Raw genomic sequence first — 9,323 nt, forward strand, 5'->3', positions numbered from 1 at the left:
ACTCTAAATATTTAGACAAATCTTTATAATAGTCCCCATAGGATAACTTAATCTCATGTAATCCCTATAAGAAACATATCTAAATTTAATCATATTTAATATTCCTAAATGTGGTTGAATCATATTTTCGGTAAGTTAATTACAAGCTGGCACACACATGGAGAGTGAATATCTTAGATTCTGTTACTTAAACCATGTCTTGAACTAAGAATTTATAACCTTGAGCTTGTCATTTTCATTCATTAAGCCTTCCAGCATAGTCAAAAATAGCCAGTTCATCCAACAGTTCTAAAATTCCTCATCTTCATAAGCTCTTAATTTCATATAAACACAGCTAGTAATTTACATATGGTGTAGTGAAAAGAATACAGAAATTGAATCCATAAATTTGTGTTCGAACCAAGTGTCTGTCACTTACAGTTTTGGCTACACAGATAAATCATTTAAAATTCTCTGAGGATCTTTTTTACCTGCTTCTACACTTACTTTTCTTCCCCCTCATCCTCTACTCCTGGTCTGCTAGATCCTTGGATATTACATAGCACAGAGGATGATAATAGGGCTTTGGAATTAAATAACCTAAATTTAAGCCCTGCCTTTCAGCTGACTAGCTTGGGGGCCTTGGACTAATCCGTGCGTCCATTTCTCCATCAGTAAAATGACAGCAGTGACTATACAGCCTTCTTCATATGGTTACTGTGAGGGTCAGTCTGAATGGAATCAGGCTCTTAGTTGTAGAAAGATATCCATTCTAACTAGTTTTAGCAGAAAGCAATGTTTATTAAAAGATATCAGGTTTCCTATAGAATATCTCAGAGCCAGGGAACCAGGCTTAGAAGCTATAGAGTGAATAGTCCCAACCATATCATATGTGTAAACACCACCGCTGTAGTAACTATTGGAGACCCAAAACTTTACTGTAACTGCCTCACATGCTTGTCAGGTGATTCAACCCCTTCATGCAGGTCAACATCCCAGGTTGCTCCCTTCTACCCACAAGACTTAGAAAGCACTGGTCACAGGTAAAATTTCAGCAGCAAGGGAGTCTGGAACATGTGCTTTACAAACTTTCCTGCATCTATATTATAGGTAGATAAAAATAGAAGGGGGTCATAATAAATGCCAACTGAGCAATAGCTGCACAATTTGTGCTTTGGGGTTCTTAAAATTCATATTCATACTCCTTCCCTTAAGGTTACAGACCAATATGTTCTTGCTTAACTATTGTTCATATGGATGAAAAATCTCTCAACCTTTCCCTCAAAACGGGGGTCCAATGCCTCATTGGTTCTTGCATTCATGTCTGGTGATGTTCACTTATCCTCTGATTTAGCCATGATCCCTACATGATATTTTTTAACTATGAACAAAATTGATAACTGAATCACTATTAACATACCTCTATGAAATAGTTGGGGGAAGTGGGAGGGGAATGGAAGAAAATGTCGGTCTTTCCTTTTTGCAGTCCTCACTTCTGCAACTGATCACAAGGCTTTATTTGGGATTTATAACTTCTGTCCTCTCCATTTCATTCCATTTTTGCTTTGCCCTCAGCTATCACCTCAATTGGTTGAGATTTTTACCTAGTGACAAAAACTCTGATTCTTGAGTGATCTGGTTCCTTGGTTGTCTTGGTTTTGTAAGTTGATGTGGTCATCTGATAAATTTTGCAAGTCAACATGGCACTACAGAGAGGCACCCCAAAGGGTACCCTGGTTCCAGGCATCCTGGTCCGTGTCCTCAATGTATGGCAGCAGCTTCAGTTTCCCTTGATTGTGAGATCCACCAGCCTATCCGTTATTGCCTTTCATTCCATGGCAGGAGGAGGGTGAAAAGACTTGGTGGAAGTCTCCATTTCTGGATTAATAGAAACTATACTATGGCCCCCAGGGCATGAATTCCATCTTTGAACTCTAACCCAAGAGTGTCTAAATTCATGGGAATAGGAAGTGAACATTGCAAGTGGATCATTAGTTGTAATAGTGCAAGAAGACACTTCCACTTTCACCCCTTTGTTCTTGAACAATGTATAGTGGTTGTAAAAGAAACAGCAGTAAAGAGCATACAGTACATCCTGGAGGACAGCACTCCACATTTGCAAGGTGTTTCCTTGTGAAAGAAGTCTTACTGAGTTTTCAATACAATCATTTTATGTTTTCTCCAAGGCTTTCTGAGCAAAGGGATGCATGCTGGGAGCAGAGAATCCCATCTGTATTAATCATGTCTTTTATCCTCTGTATTCTGATTTATTGGCGTCTGAGGCCTTGCTGGCTGTGGAGGGACTGCCCCTCCCAGGACTAACCAATTCCTAGATAGTCAAGGACCATCCTGACTAGCCCCAGAGATAGAGGGGAGCATGCCTTTCATGTGCAGATTAACCAGTCCAAAGTGTACACCCCCATGCCTCCTTTAGCTGGCTCTCACACTCTGGTCTACTATGCACCTGCCCTAATCACCCCAAAGCCAAGTACCAGACGACTAGGGATAGCCCCTATGCCTTAGAGCCCACTGAAATTATTCACACTAGCCAAGCCTAAGCCTGCTTGCCTTGCCTTCTCTATCCCTCTGTGTAGAAATAAGGGCTCTTGCACGTTTTTCCCTCTGCCTCCTGGCTGAACCTGGTGCTTCCTGGTGTGCCCCCCACCCCAATGCCATGGCATGGCTCCCACGCCTTAGGAATTGTAACAAGCTATGCTTTCAATGGCTAACATCTCCTGAGCTGTTGGCCTCACCACTCCTGAATAATAATAAATCGTATATTTTAAAACACGCTTCATATCGGCCCATTGCCTTAATTTGCTCACTGTAAAACCACTTTCTTGAATAAAAGCAATGTTGGTTAAGATGGTATCATGGTGAATAATAACTGCAGGGATTGCGTTCCTTGCAGAAGCATGGCAGAAAGATAACACGAACTTAAATCTAGAAAATGTGGCTTTTCCATGAGAAATAAAAATAACAACCTGCCTCCAGGTTAGCTGATAGTCCTTATGTGCTATGGTGGTGCATTTGGGGCTCAATTTTATTTCTGCTGGGTAGTACCTAGAGAAGACTTGCAGAAATTCAGTTCGGTATTAGAGCCCATGTATAACCTCTGTCTCTGCCTCTATGGCTGCTTTATTAATAAACCAACTGGGAAAGCACTAGAATCTCTGGGAAAAGAGACTCACTTACATTCATCTAGTCTACCGGATTATTGAGGGCTCCTCTGTGGGGGAAGAATTTTGTAGCTCATCACCCTGCAGAATCAGGTTCAGCAAGGCCTAGGACATTACTGTACATGACTATAGACTTCATAAACACTTAGGCTACAGTAAATCTATGAAAACAGTAAAGTAATTACACTGTGAGATTACAAAAGTTACAGTGCCACTAGGTGACAGGAATTTTTCAACTCCATTATAATCTTATCGGACCACAATCACATATGTGGTCTGTCTTTGATTTAACATGTGGTTCTGTATTGCATGACCATATTTGCAGCAGCATGCACAGTACCTTGAATAGTGACTATCAGGGTAGCAAACTCTCAACAAGTTTTAAAATATTTTATGTACTATTTTTTCTACTTGACTGATCTGACCTATTTTGCTGCTATACACTTCCTGATACATTGAGGACCCTAAGACAAGGATACATTTTTTTCAAAAACAAACAAACAAACAAACAAACAAACAAACAATCTATCAGGTTTGTCAAAGATCAGCATGGGGAAAGAATTCCCTATTTAATAAATGGTGTTGGGAAAACTGGCTAGCCTTATGCAGAAAACTGAAATTGGACCCCTTCCTTACACCTTATACAAAAATTAATTCAAGATAGATTAAAGACTTAAACCTAAGACCTAAAACCATAAAAACCCTAGAAGAAAACCTAGGCTTTACCATTCAGGACATAGGCATGGGCAAAGACTTCATAACTAAAACACCACAAGCAATGGCAACAAAAGCCAAAATTGACAAATGGGATCTAACTAAACTAAAGAGCTTCTGCACAGCAAAAGAAACTTATCATCAGAGTGAACAGGCAACCTACAGAATGGGAGAAAAATTTTGCAATCTATCCATCTGACAAAGGGCTAATATCCAGAATCTGTAAGGAAATTAAGCACATTTACAAGAAAAAGAAACCATAAAAAAGAGGGTGAAGGATATGAACAGACACTTCCCCAAAGAAGCCATCTACGTGGCCAACAAACATATGAAAAAAAGCGTATCATCACTGGTCATTAGAGAAATGCAAATCAAAACCACAATGAGATACCATCTCATGCCAGTTGGAAAGGCAATCATTAAAAAGTCAGGAAGCAACAGATGCTGGAGAGGATGTGGAGAAATAGGAACATTTTTACACTGTTGGTGGGAGTGTAAATTAGTTCAACCATTGTGGAAGACAGTGTAGAAATTCCTTAAGGGTCTAGAACCAGATATACCATTTGACCCAGCAATCCCATTACGGGGTATATACCCAAAGGATTATAAATCATTCTACTATAAAGACACATGCACACGTGTATTTATTGCAGCACTATTCACAATAGCAAAGACTTGGAATCAACCCAAATGCCCATCAACAATAGACTGGATAGAGAAAATGTGGCACATATACACCATGGAATACTATGCAGCTGTAAAAAAGGATAAGTTCATGTCCTTTGCAGGGACATGGATGAAGCTGGAAACCATCATTCTCAGCAAACTAACACAGGAACAGAAAATCAAACACCACATGCTCTCACTCATAGGTGGGAGTTGAACAATGAGAACACATGGACCCAGGGAGGGGAACATCACACACTGGGGCCTGCTGGAGGATGGGGGGACTAGGGGACAGATAGCATTAGGAGACATACCTAATGTAGATGATGGGTTAATGGGTGTGGCAAACCGCCATGGCATGTGTATACCTATGTAACAAACCTGCACGTTCTGCACATGTATCCCAGAACTGAAAGTATTAAAAAAAAAATCTATGTAAAGAGGCAAACAAAAAGAAAGGCAGGGAATTTTTATTTATAGAGTGCCTATGCGGAACAATGCATCATGCTGGGTATTTTCAATATTCTACTTCTTTTAGGATACATCAAATGAAATCTGCAATACCTTTGGTCTCTTTTGTCTAGACTCAACTGAGAAAGTGTTTAGAGATATATCTGACCAAAGGAATCAAGAGGGGAATGAAATCAGCCTTTCTGTGGCAGCTGCTTGTCCAACTTTTCTCCTACAGGGTTAATTTTTGTGCCTTCACCTGGCTGTAATTCCTACATACCCAAGGTCGCTATAAATAATGAAATATTTAAATCTAGTCAGCCTCAGAATGGTGTTCTGGACACGACCTTGCAATGAGTTTAACTGCTCAGCTCTGGTTAAGTAAAGATTACACTTAAGCCTTAATTCAATTTCTGATAGCTAAATGTAGACACACAGGAAACAGGAAATAAATTCATACCACACATGCCTCAGTGACTTTGTCTTGGGGTGATCCCTCAGACTGGGCCTCACTTGCTGGGGCTCCATCTGTGTCTCCTGTAGGCCCACGCTATCCAAATGGTGTTTCAGGAACAGGTACAGATGTGCTGAGCTCTTGGGACTGCCAGGTGGGCCCTGGAGCAGCTGAACTCCCAGAATCAGCCGCTCCCCATCAGTAGCAGCCTTGTCAGCATACACTGGTGTGTCGCATAAAGCAGTCTATGTGGCACGAGATGTGAAGAAGTTGGAAAGCACACTACAGTTTCTTATCACTGCTGATCTCCTTTCCCTGAGGAATACTTTCCATGAAGTCCTGGTCCTTGACTAAGTCCCAGACTTAGTCCTTTATTTTTATTTTTGATAGTTGGATTGCATTGGTGTGATCATAGCTTACTGCAGCTGCCAACTCCTGGGCTCAAGTAGTCCTCCTGCCTTGGCCTCCTGAAGCTTTGGGATTATAGGTGTAAACCACTGCACCCAGCCTTAGTCCTTGACTCTTTGAGGGTGTCAAAGAGAGATCCAATCTGGTAACTTTGTGTGAAGAAATTGGTCTGGGAAAGGCAAGTAAGAAAGAAGTCCTGTGTGGTACCATATTAAAGATAACTTTTGGCTAAAGGTTGATTAAACCAGAGAAAATATTTTCATTTATGATTGCCAAAATTTTCTGTGACATATGCACCAGGAAAGAAAATCAATTCTCTAAACATTTTTTCCGAAATATATACAAATGCTTCTATGAAAACTGTTAACTGCCTTGTCTTCTGTTTCCTCACCTGTGATAGCTATTGAACTATATGGCCATTCTGGTTATTTCTAATTCTAAAACTCCATGAATCCACATGAAAATGTAAAAATATTGTCTGTATACTAAAAATGTATGTAGAAGAATAGTTTTTTTTTTACCTAAAACTCTAAGAACCTTGGAAAATAACCTAGGAAATACCATTTGGAACATATGACCTGGCAAATATTTCATGACAAAAGCAACAGCAACAAAAACAAAAACTTGACAAAGGGAACTTAATTAAACTAAAGAGCTTCTGCACAGCCATGAAAACTATCAACAGAGTAAACAGACAACCTACAGAACAGGGGAAAATATTCACAAACTATGCATCTGACAAAGGCCTAATACCCAGCATCTATAATGAATTTAAACAAATCAACAAGCAAAAAACAAAAAACCCCGATTAAAAAGTGGGCAAAGGATATGAACACTTTTCAAAAGATGACATATACGTTGCCAACAGGCATATAAAAATGCTCAGCTTCACTAATCATTAGAGATATACAAATCAAAACCACAGTGAGATACCATCTCACACCAGTCAGAATGGCTATTATCAAAAAGTCAAAAAAGAACAGATGCTGGTGAGGTTGCAGAGAAAAGGGAATGCTTATACACTGCCGGTGGGAATGTAAATGAGTTTAGCCATTGTGGAAAACAGTCTGGCCATTTCTCAAAGAACTCAAAGCAGAATCACCATTCAAGTCAGTAATCTCATTATTGGGTATATACCTAAAGGAACATAAATTATTCTACCCTAAAGACACATGCATGCATATGTTCATTGCAGCACTATTCATGATATCAAAGACATGGAATCAACCTAAATGCCCAACAATGATAGACTGGATAAAGAAAATGTGGTACATATACACTATGGAATACTACGCAGCCATAAAAAAGAAAGAGATTATGTTCTTTGCAACATGGAGGAGCTAGAGGCCATTATCCTAAGTGAAGTAACTCAGGAACAGAAAACCAAATAACACATGTTCTCACTTATCAGTGGGAGCTAGACATTGGGTACCTATGAACACAAAGAAGGGAGAAACAGACACTGGGGCCTACTTGAGGGTGGAGTTGGGGAGGAGGGTGAAGATCGAAAAACTACCTATCAGTTACTATGCTTATTAACTAGTGGCGATATAATCTGTATACAAAGTCTCCATGACATGCAATTTGCCTGTATAACAAACCCGCATGTGTACCCCTGAACCTAAAATGAAAGTTAAAGAAAGAATGGTTTTTAAGTGACACTAGGGTCTTTGAATTGATTGTATTGAATTGGGACAAGTGATAACCTAGGAGGAAATAGTGGCTTTCTGCTTACCTGCAGTGAAGTGATCATTATGAAAAGCATTAATATTTTCCTGTAATTTCCTTCTTGAACAATTGTGAGAAATTAAGGGTTCATTTTAGTCATTCAGCACCTTGTTTATTACATTATTCATTTGTATTTAGCATCTAAATTAAATGCATGCATTATCACAGGTAAGTGCATTTGTTTTACATCTTGTATGATATACTGTGATATTCGCATTTATAAAACATAAATAGCGATGACACACGTGTTCATTTTCTCCAGCTCAGAAAGGAGCTGGAGCAAATGAAATGGGATCTCAGTGCACAGCCTCGTCTGCTGCCTGCCTGCCTGCAGCAAGACCACCTGCAAAATTGGGAGCCGTCATTACTGAGAAGCTTACGGCTGAGTTTAATAAGATTGGCAAGAGCTTATGAGCTTCTGGGAAGGAAACATCCACAGGCAAAAGCCAGACCCTCTCTTCTCACTGGCCAGCATGAAGGATCACAGGGCACTCCATTTAATACAACTGGAAAGGGAGTTCAAGCACTCTGATTTCTTAAGTCTCTGCTCACCATTGCAGGGACATCTCCTTCCAGGCCCTCTTCAGATTCACTAGACACTAAATTTGAGATGATGGGCGCTTCATTTATTTTCCCAACAACTGTTCAACTGGCATGTGTTATGTGCTACGTGCACAGTGATGAGAAAGACAGGGCCCTCTGCTGTAGAACCTCATGGTCAAGTCAAATAGGAGAGGGGGTGGGATCCAGCTGAAAATGCAAATTAAAGTAGTCTCTTGATATGGTTTGGCTCTGTGTCCCCATCCAAATCTCATCTTAAATTGTACTCCCATAATTCCCACGTGTTGTGGGAGGGACCCAGCAGGAGAAAATTGAATCGTGGGGGCAGTTCTCCATACTGTTCTCATGGTAGTGAATAACTCTCACAAGATCTGATGGTTTGATAAGGGGAAACCCGTTTCACTTGGCTTTCATTCTCTCTTGCAGCCACCATGCCACCTTCCACCATGATTTTGAGGCCTCCCTAGACATGTGGACCTGTAAGTACAATAAACCTCTTTCTTTTGTAACCTGCCCAGTCTCAAGTATGTCTTTACCAGCAGGGTGAAAACAGACTAATATGCTCCTCAAGTCCAGGTTCTGTCATTAGGACATTGTCATCTACGAAAATGGAGAATCAGTGGAAATTGTCAGCAAAGGAGTGATGTATTAAAAGCGGATAACTAGGAATGAATGGTTTGCAGGGCCTTAGCTTCCATCTACCGCAGTTTTTTCTCTTTTTCTGTGCCTGGAGTGCAAACAAAGCTGAATAGGGGGTGAGGGAAAAGGTGGGTGTGTAACTTATTGCAGAGGCATAAAATCATAACAATGGCATAAAAGGACGGAGGATAGAGGGCGGCTGCTACTGCCTGGCTTGCCTCCTTGTTAATGTAAATCTGAGGTGATGGATTAGGCAGGGTGTATCTGGTTTACATCGAACTCTGAAAGTGTGCACAGTTCAGGCAGCTGCACATTCCAAAAATCAATCTCAGTAAATCGGAGAAATAAACATCTGTAAGAGAAATTACAAACCAAGCTATGCTCCTTCAGGGCCGGTGCTGGGCAGTCCGTGGGAAATCTCCCAGGTTCATCTGTTGAGGTCATTGGGATGCTCCTCCCCTAATGTCGTATGAACTCATCAGTCCCCTGCAGTGAGGAAAGCATGCCTGGCCTCTTGCAGGACTGGGATGGCCAATCCCTGGGAG

General features: G+C 40.6%; 1 long non-coding RNA gene across 1 annotated transcript in view; it reads left to right on the forward strand.

The window, feature by feature from the left end:
* The window catches only part of LOC129529131 (uncharacterized), a 43,330-nt gene extending 34,659 nt beyond the window's left edge, over positions 1–8,671 (forward strand). Inside the window, exon 3 of the long non-coding RNA XR_010134359.1 lies at positions 8,566–8,671. This is a non-coding gene — a long non-coding RNA (uncharacterized lncRNA). The remainder of the gene's footprint in view (positions 1–8,565) is intronic.
* The last annotated feature ends 652 nt before the right edge of the window (positions 8,672–9,323 follow it).

Source organism: Gorilla gorilla, chromosome 1 (genome assembly GCF_029281585.2).
Source record: "Gorilla gorilla gorilla isolate KB3781 chromosome 1, NHGRI_mGorGor1-v2.1_pri, whole genome shotgun sequence".
Classification (NCBI taxonomy): Eukaryota; Metazoa; Chordata; class Mammalia; order Primates; family Hominidae; genus Gorilla; species Gorilla gorilla.